The 8653-nt window shown below is 41.0% G+C and overlaps 2 non-coding genes across 2 annotated transcripts; both read right to left on the reverse strand.

The window, feature by feature from the left end:
• Positions 1 to 4707: 4707 nt before the first annotated feature.
• On the reverse strand, positions 4708 to 4813 carry LOC126031672 (U6 spliceosomal RNA). Its single transcript, XR_007503504.1, has one exon. It is a non-coding gene; the product is annotated as a U6 spliceosomal RNA (small nuclear RNA).
• A 2554-nt stretch (positions 4814 to 7367) lies between these two features.
• On the reverse strand, positions 7368 to 7475 carry LOC126031775 (U6 spliceosomal RNA). The gene has a single exon (XR_007503605.1). It is a non-coding gene; the product is annotated as a U6 spliceosomal RNA (small nuclear RNA).
• Between the last annotated feature and the right edge of the window lie 1178 nt (positions 7476 to 8653).

Here is an 8653-nt window from a genome sequence, read left to right on the forward strand (position 1 = left end):
TCAGTAGTCTATCCCTCTCTGGAATTCGTCATTGTGACTAGGATGTGTCTTGGGTGCTTTTCTTTAGATCTCTGTTATTTGGTACTCTTCAGGCATACAGTATTTGGTTGCTTGCAGTATTTAGTTCTGGGAGTTTCTCTGCAATGATGTCTTGATTGTTGTTTCTTCCTGGGGATTTTATTCTTGGGTCTCTATAACTTTAAGGCATCGTAAGTTGTTTCTGTTGAGTTTATCAAAGACTTCTATTTTAGTGTGTTCATATTCTTTGAGAATTCTTTCATTGTCTGATCATTGGCTTTAAGGCTTTTTTGTTTGTTTGGTTGTTTTTGGGTCACACCTGGCAGCTCTCAGGGGGGCTACTCCTGGCTCTACACTCAGAAATCTCTCCAGGCAGGCATAGGGGACCATAATGGATGCCAGGATTCAAGCCACTGTCCTTCTGTATGCAAGGCAAATGCCTTACCTCCATGCTATCTCTCCAGCCTCAAGGCTCTTTTTTATAATTATCTTTATTTAAACACCATGATTACAAATATGATTATAGTTGTATGATTACAGTCATGTAAAGAACACCCCCTTCACCAGTGCAACATTCCCACCACCAATTTCCCAGATCTCCCTCCTCCCCACCCCCCACACCTGTACTCGAGACAGGCTTTCCACTTCCCTCATTCATTCACATTCTTATGATAGTTTTCAGTGTAGTCATCTTTCCAACTGTACTCATCACTCTATGTGATGAGCTTCATGTCATGAGCTGCACCTACCAGCCCTCATCTCTCTTGTCTCTGAGATACTGTTAAAAATGTCTTTCATTTTTCTTAAAACCCATAGATGAGTGAAACCATTCTGCATCTTTCTCTCTCCCTCTGACTTACTTCACTCAGCATAATAGATTCCATGTGGGCCCGGAGAGATAGCACAGCAGCGTTTGCCTTGCAAGCAGCCGATCCAGGACCAAAGGTGGTTGGTTTGAATCCCAGTGTCCCATATGGTCCCCCGTGCCTGCCAGGAGCTATTTCTGAGCAGACAGCCAGGAGTAACCCCTGAGCACTGCCGGGTGTGGCCCAAAAACCAAAAAAAAAAAAAAAAAAAAAAAGAAGTAAAAAGATTCCATGTACATCCATGTATAGGAAAATTTCATGACTGCATCTCTCCTGACGGCTGCATAGTATTCCATTGTGTATATGTACCACAGTTTCTTTAACCACTCATCTGTTGAAGGGCATCTTGGTTGTTTCTAGAGTCTGGCTATTGTAAATAGCACTCAGTGAATATAGGTGTAAGAAAGGGATTTTTGTATTGCATTTTTGTGTTCCTCAGGTATATTCCTAGGAGTGGTATAGTTGGATCGTATGGAGGCTCAATTTCCAGTTTGTGAAGGAATCTTCATATCGTTTCCATAAAAGTTGGACTAGATGGCATTCCCACCAGCAGTGAAAAAGAGTTCCTTTCTCTCCACATCCCCACCAGCACTGCTTGTTATTCTTTTTTGTGATGTGTGCCAATCTCAGTGTCGTGAGGTGGTACCTCATAGTAGTTTTGATTTGCATCTCCCTGATGATTAGTGATGTTGAGCATCTTTTCATGTGCCTTTTGGCCATTTGCCTTTCTTCTTTTTTCAAAGTGTCTGTTCAAATCTTCTCCTTATTTTTTGATGGGGTTAGATGTTTTTTTTTCTTGTATAGTTCTGTCAGTACCTTGTAAAATTTGGATATTAATCCTTTATCTGATGAGTATTGGGTGAATAATTTTTCCCACTCAGTGCATGGCCTTTGTATTCTGGGCACTATCTCCTTTGAGATGCAGAAGCTTCTCAGCTTAATATAGTCCCATCTGTTTATCTCTGCTTCCACTTGTTTGGAGAGTGCTGTCTCCTCCTTAAAGATGCCTTTAGTTTCAATGTCCTGGAGTGTTTCACCTACATGTTGTTCTATATACCTTATAGTTTCAGATCTGATACCAAGGTCTTTAATCCATTTGTATTTTACCTTTGTACATGGTGTTAGCTGGGGGTCTAAGTTCGCTTTTTTGCAAGTGCTAACCAGTTGTGCCACAACCCCTTGTTAAATAGGTGTTCCTTGCTCCATTTAGGATTTCTTGCTCCTTTATCAAAAACTAGGTGGTTATATGTCTGAGGAACATTCTCTGAGTACTGAAGCCTATTCCACTGATCTGAGGGTCTGTCTTTATTCCAATACTTTGTAATACAGCTTAAAATTGGGAAAAGTAATGCCTCCCATATTCCTTTTCCCAAGGAGTGCTTTAGCTATTCGAGGTTGTTTATTGTTCCAAATGAATTTCAGAAGTGTTTGATCCACTTCTTTGAAGAATGTCATGGGTATCTTTAGAGGAATCATGTTAAATCTGTACAATGCTTTTGGAAGTATTGCCATTTTAATGATGTTGGTCCTGCCAATCCATGAGCAGGGTATGTGCTTCCATTTTCATGTGTCCTCTCTTATTTCTTGGAGCAGTGTTTTATAGTTTTCTTTGTATAGATCCTTCACATCTTTAGTCAGGTTGACTCCAAGATATTTGAGTTTGTGTGGCACTAATGTGAATGGGATTGTTCTCTTAATGTCCATTTCTTCCCTATCATTATTAGTGTATAAAAAGGCCATTGATTTTTGTGTGTTAATTTTGTAGCCTGCCACTTTGCTATATGAATCTATTATTTCTAGAAGCTTTTTGGTAGAGTCTTTAGGGTTTTCTAAGTAGAGTATCATGTCATCTGTAAACAGTGAGAGCTTGACTTCTTCCTTTCCTATCTGGATTCCCTTGATATCTTTTTCTTGCCTAATCGCTATAGCAAGTACTTCCAGTACTATGTTGAATAGGAGTGGTGAGAGAGGACAGCCTTGTCTTTTACCAGAATTTAGAGGGAAGGCTTTTAGTTTTTCTTCACTGAAGATAGTATTTGCCACTGGTTTGTGGTAGATGGCTTTAACTATATTGAGAAAGGTTCCTTTTATTCCTATCTTGCTGAGAGTTTTCATCAAGAATGGGTGTTGAACCTTATCAAATGCTTTTTCTGCGTCTATTGATAAGACCATGTGATTTTTATTTTTCTTGTTGTTTATGTTGTGTATTATGTTGATAGATTTACGGATGTTAAACATCCTTGCATTCCTGGGATGAAACCTACTTGATCAAAGTGAATGATCTTCTTGATGAGGCACTGGATCCTGTTCGCCAGGATTTTGTTGAGGATCTTTGCATCTGTGTTCATCAGGGATATTGGTCTGTAATTTTCTTTTTTGGCAGCATCTCTGTCTGGTTTTGGTATCAAGGTGATGTTGGCTTCATAAAAGCTATTTGGAAGTGTTCCTGTTTTTTCGATTTTATAAAAGAGCCTGGCCAGGATTGGTAGTAGTTCCTCTAGAAAGGTTTGAAAGAATTTATTCGTGAATCCATCAGGGCCTGGGCTTTTGTTTTTGGGCAAATTTTTGATTACGGTTTTAATTTCCTCAATAGTGATGGGGGTGTTTAGATATGCTACATCTTCTTTATTCAACCGTGGAAGGTTATATGAGTTCAGAAATTTATCCATTTCGTCCAGGTTCTCATATTTAGTGGCATAGAGGTTCTCAAAGTATTCTCTGAATACCTTTTGAATCTTTGCAGTATCTGTAGTGATCTCCCCCTTTTTATTTCTAATACTCGCTATCAAGTTTCTCTCTCTCTTTTGCTTTGTGAGTTTTGCCAATGGTCTATCAATCTTGTTTATTTTTTCAAAGAACCAACTCTGCTTTTGTTGATCTTTCGAATTGTTTTTTGGGTTTCCATTTCATTGATTTCTGCTCTCAGCTTTGTTATTTCCTTCTGTCTCCCTACTTTTAGTTTCTTTTGTTGATCATTTTCTAATTCTATAAGCTGCGTCATTAAGCTATTCATGTATGCTCCTTCTTCCTTCAGCTTGTGCCACCACTTCAGCCCCTCTATAGGGTTTCTTCTGGTCGACACTTCTGCAGACAGGAAAGGCAGGAATTATGGGGTTCTTTCTGGGTCACAGAAGTCTGAGAAGACAGTAGAGGTGAGCTCAAGGTTAGGATCCTGGATTGGACCCAATGGTGGGAGCAGAATCAGGTACCACCCTAAGGTGGGAGCAGAATGCCAGGTCACATCCTGACACCATGCTGGGCTGGCCTGGGGGTGGGGTTCTGGCTCCGGAGCTGCTGGGTTTCTGCAACCAGGCCAGTGAGAGTGGGGAGCCGGGAAATAGGGGGTGCAAGTGAGGCCACTGAAAAGTCGCTGAAAGGGGGCCAGAGAGAAAACAGCAGGTAGGCGCTCGACAGTTATCCCAAGGCTCTTTTTATATCTCTTCTTTTGTAAATTTTTTTTTTTGGCCATACTCGGTGACACTCAAGGCTTACTCCTGGCTTTGCGCTCAGAAATCTCAAGCTCCTGGCTTGGGAGACCATACGGGACCCATAGTTCGTCCTTGGCTAGTGCACACAAGGCAGACACACCTTATGCCCTGCGCCACTTCTCTAGGCTCTTTTGTTGTATGGAATTGTTATGCACCTCATCTTCCAACACACTGATTCAGTCCTCTGTTGCTAGTAATGTGTTGGAGTGGCTTTCCAGTGAGGTTCTCCTTTCACTTACCAAGTTTTGAGTCTTTTATTTCTGGTGGTAGTTTTCTCATTTTTGTTTTTATATACTCTTAATTCTTTTTTCTTCTTTTTTTTTAGTTTACTTTTTAAAAATATGGAATGCTTCATGAATTTGCGTGTCCTCCTTGCCCAGGGGCATGCTAATCTTCTCTGTATTGTTACAATTTTAGTATATGTGCTGCCAAAGCGAGCACTCTCTCTCTCTTTTTTTTTTTTTACAGCAGTTTATTTATTTATCAGTTGATTGGCTTTTAGGGTTACTCCTCGGTTTGTGCTCAGAAAATCGCTCCTCGCAAGCTTGGGGGACCATATGAGATGCCAGAAAATGAACCAAGTTTATCCAGGGTTGGACAAATGCTTCTTTCCAACCCCTACTCTTAATTCTTTTGTTTGTTTTGTTTTGGGGTTATATTTGGTGATGCTCAGGGGTTACTCCTGGCTCTGTGCTCAGAAATCGTTCCTGGCAGGCACTGGAGACCATATGGGATGCCGAGATTCAAACCATCATTTGTCCTAGATCCACTGCATGCAAGGCAAACGCCCTACTGCTGTGCTATCTCTCCGGCCCCTACTCTTTTTTTTTTTTTTTTGGCCACACGCAGTGATGCTCAGGGGTTAATCCTGACTATGTGCTTAGAAGTCGCTTCTGGCTTGGGGGACTATGTGAGATGCTGGGGGATTGAACCTCAGTCCATCCTAGGCTAGCATGGGCAAAGCAGACACCTTACTGCTTGTGCAACCACTCTGGCACTTTTTTTTGGGGGGCCACACCCGGCGTTGCTCAGGGGTTACTCCTGGCTGTCTGCTCAGAAATAGCTCCTGGCAGGCACGAGGGGCCATATGGGACACCGGGATTTGAACCAACCATCTTTGGTCCTGGATCGGCTGCTTGCAAGGCAAACGCTGCTGTGCTATCTCTCCGGGCCCATGGCACTTTTTTTTTTTTTTTTAAATAAAACCTTTAAGCACCAGGATTACAGGCATGATTGTAGTTGGGTTTCTGTCATAAACAGAACACCCCCCTTCATTAGTGCAACATGCCCACCACCAATGCCCCCTTCCTTGTCCCTGCCTGTATATTTTTATACAGTTGCATTATTAGATGTGAGCATGCATAAGTATACCACATATTTATACATACAGATACACATGATTTCATAAAAGTTGTGAGAATAATAGAGCATGAACATGTGAGTATCTGGGATCAAATATAGGCATTTACATGTATAGGTCATTTGCTTTACAATCGAACCACATCTCTAGCCTCCACTCTTGTGTTCTTTTTCCCTTTTCTTCTTCCTCCTCTTTCTTTCTCTTCTTCCTCCTATTCTTCCTCTTCCTTCTCTTTTTCTTTCTATTCCCCTTCTTACTCTTTGTCGCCGTCATTTTACTCTTCTTCCTGTTCTTTTTTCTCTTCTTCCTCCTCTTCTTTTTCTTCTTTCTCTTCTTCCCCTTCTTCTTCTTACTCTTCTTCCCACTCTTTCACCAAATCCTCTTATTTTTATTCTCCTCCTGGGTCTCTAGGACTTCAGTTATTTCTATGTTGTTTCTATTGAATTTATCAAAGACTCCTATTTTCATCTGAAAATTGAGTAATCTTTGAGTAGTTTATCCATTGTCTGATCATTTGCTTTAAGGTTCTCTTCCAATCTCTTCTGCTGTATGGAGTTATTTTGCATCTCATCCTCCAGCTCACTGACCCTGTTGGCAGCCACTGTTACTCCATTGGAGAGGCTTTCCACTGAGGTTTTCAATTCATCTACCGATTTTTCAGACCTGTTATTTCAGTCTGAAGTTTTCTAATTTCAATCTTCATATCCTCTTGATTCCTATTTGTGTTTCATTCAAGTCTATCTATGCTTTCTTTGAGCTCCATGAACATCCTCCATATTTCTTCTCTATACACCTTATCTGAGAGGATACCTAGCTCTTTGGTACTTTTCAGGTCATCTTCATCTTTATTCTCTATACAAGGGGCTGTCCTGCATTGTTTTCCCATTGCCACGCTTATAATGTGGTTTTTGCTATGTACTGTGGTGGGGTTCAGGGATTAAAAGATGTGTGTGGTCGCTGGCCGAAGCGGAGTGACTGTGCTCCTCTGGCTCCACTCAAAAAGCAGGCAGGGGGCAAGGCTGCAGTCCTTTATAGTGGCTCTTGGTGCCCAAACACACGGCAGGAATCGGCCCCCACGTTTTTTGGGTGGGGAGATCTTACCAGGTTTGGGTCCTGGAGAGATTAATTCGTTGGTGTTTTCTGGGCTGCCTTCTGCAGAAAGAAAATTGGCCCCTATTTTTCTTTTTCTTTTTCTTTTTCTTTTCTTTTCTTTTCTCTTCTCTTCTCTTCTCTTCTCTTCTCTTTTCTTTCTTTCTTTCTTTCTTTCTTTCTTTCTTTCTTTCTTTCTTTCTTTCTTTCTTTTTTTCTTTCTTTCTTTCTTTCTTTCTTTCTTTTCTTCTTTCTTTTTCTTTCTTTCTTTCTTTCTTTCTTTCTTTCTTTCTTTCTTTCTTTCTTTCTTTCTTTCTTTCTTTCTTTCTTTCTTTCTTTCTTTCTTTCTTTCTTTCTTTCTTCTTTCTTTCTTTCTTTCTTTCTTTCTTTCTTTCTTCTTTCTTTTCTTTCTTTCTTTTCTTTCTTTCTTTCTTTCTTTCTTTTTCTTTCTTTCTTTCTTTCTTTCTTTCTTTCTTTCTTTCTTTTCTTCTTTCTTTCTTTCTTCTTTCTTTCTTTCTTTCTTTTCTTTCTTTTCTTTCTCTCTTTTCTTTCTTTCTTTCTTTCTTTCTTTTTGCATGTCATCCTTGCACAGGGGCCATGCTAATCTTCTCTGTATGGTTCCAATTTTAGTATATGTGCTGCTGAAGTGAGCATTGCCCCTACTCTTGATTCTTGTTTGTGGTTCGTTCAGCTCAATCCTTATTTTCTTTGAGGTCTATGAACATTCTCTACATTTCTTCTCTTAATTCCTTATCTGAGAGGCTAAATAAGTGGTTGGCACTTTTCAAGTCATCAGAGGTGCCATCTTCATTTTCTATGCATGGTGTTGGCCTGTGTTGTTTCAATGGTCATGCTGTGTTTGTGGTGTTTTCTAAGTGTTGTGCTGGGGTTCATTGGATAGGAGATTTGTGCAAAGCAGTGTGGCTTAACTCCAGCTCTGCCATTCATGGGCAGAGACAGTTCACATCTGATGACGTACCCTCAGGACCTGTTCTCTTTTGTAGTGTCTTCAGGAACTGTTCTGGGTTGGGTGGTTTACAGCCACCTCAGAGCAGAGCAGAGGCAGTTTAAAATGTCTACCATGTGCCAAATCACATGGCAGGGATGAACTCACTTTCTTTTAAAAAGTTTATTTTGGGGGCTGGCGAGGTGGTGCTAGAGGTAAGGTGTCTGCTTTGAAAAGCGCTAGCCAAGGAAGGACCGCAGTTCCACCCCCCAGCATCCCATATGGTCCCCCCAAGCCAGGGGCAATTTCTGAGCGCTTAGCCATGAGTAATCCCTGAGCATCAAATGGGTGTGGCCCGAAAAAACAAAACAAAACCAAAAAAGCAAAAAGTTTGTTTTGGTAAGCATCATGGTTGCTGTAATGTTCATAGTAGGTTTTTCTCATAGAAAATATTGTCCTTCACCAGTGAAACTTTCCCAACACCAATATCCCCCTTTCCCTACCATGCCTCACTGCCTGTCTCTAGGAAGGCAGTGTACTTCTCCCTCTCTCTCTGTCTTTGTCATGGGAGTTGTCAGTGTAGTTTGTGCTCTAACTACACTTTGCGTTTTGTGCAAGGTTCTTTTAATTGAGCGGTCCTTCCAGCACTCCTGTCTATTGTGTCTAGATATTATTACAATACTAACTTATTCCCCCCCCCTTTTTGATTCTTTTGGGTCCACACCTGGCAGTGCTTAAGGGTTACTCCTGGCCCTTTGCTCAGAAATCTTCCTGGCAGGTTTAGGGGACCATATGGAATGTCAGGATTTGAACTCATACAGTTTTCAATGCGTGGCAGGAGTGTCCCAAAGCACAGATCCAGGTGTAAGCTCTGAGCAGCTCAGGT

The sequence above is a fragment of the Suncus etruscus genome, chromosome 15 (genome assembly GCF_024139225.1).
Source record: "Suncus etruscus isolate mSunEtr1 chromosome 15, mSunEtr1.pri.cur, whole genome shotgun sequence".
NCBI lineage: Eukaryota > Metazoa > Chordata > Mammalia > Eulipotyphla > Soricidae > Suncus > Suncus etruscus.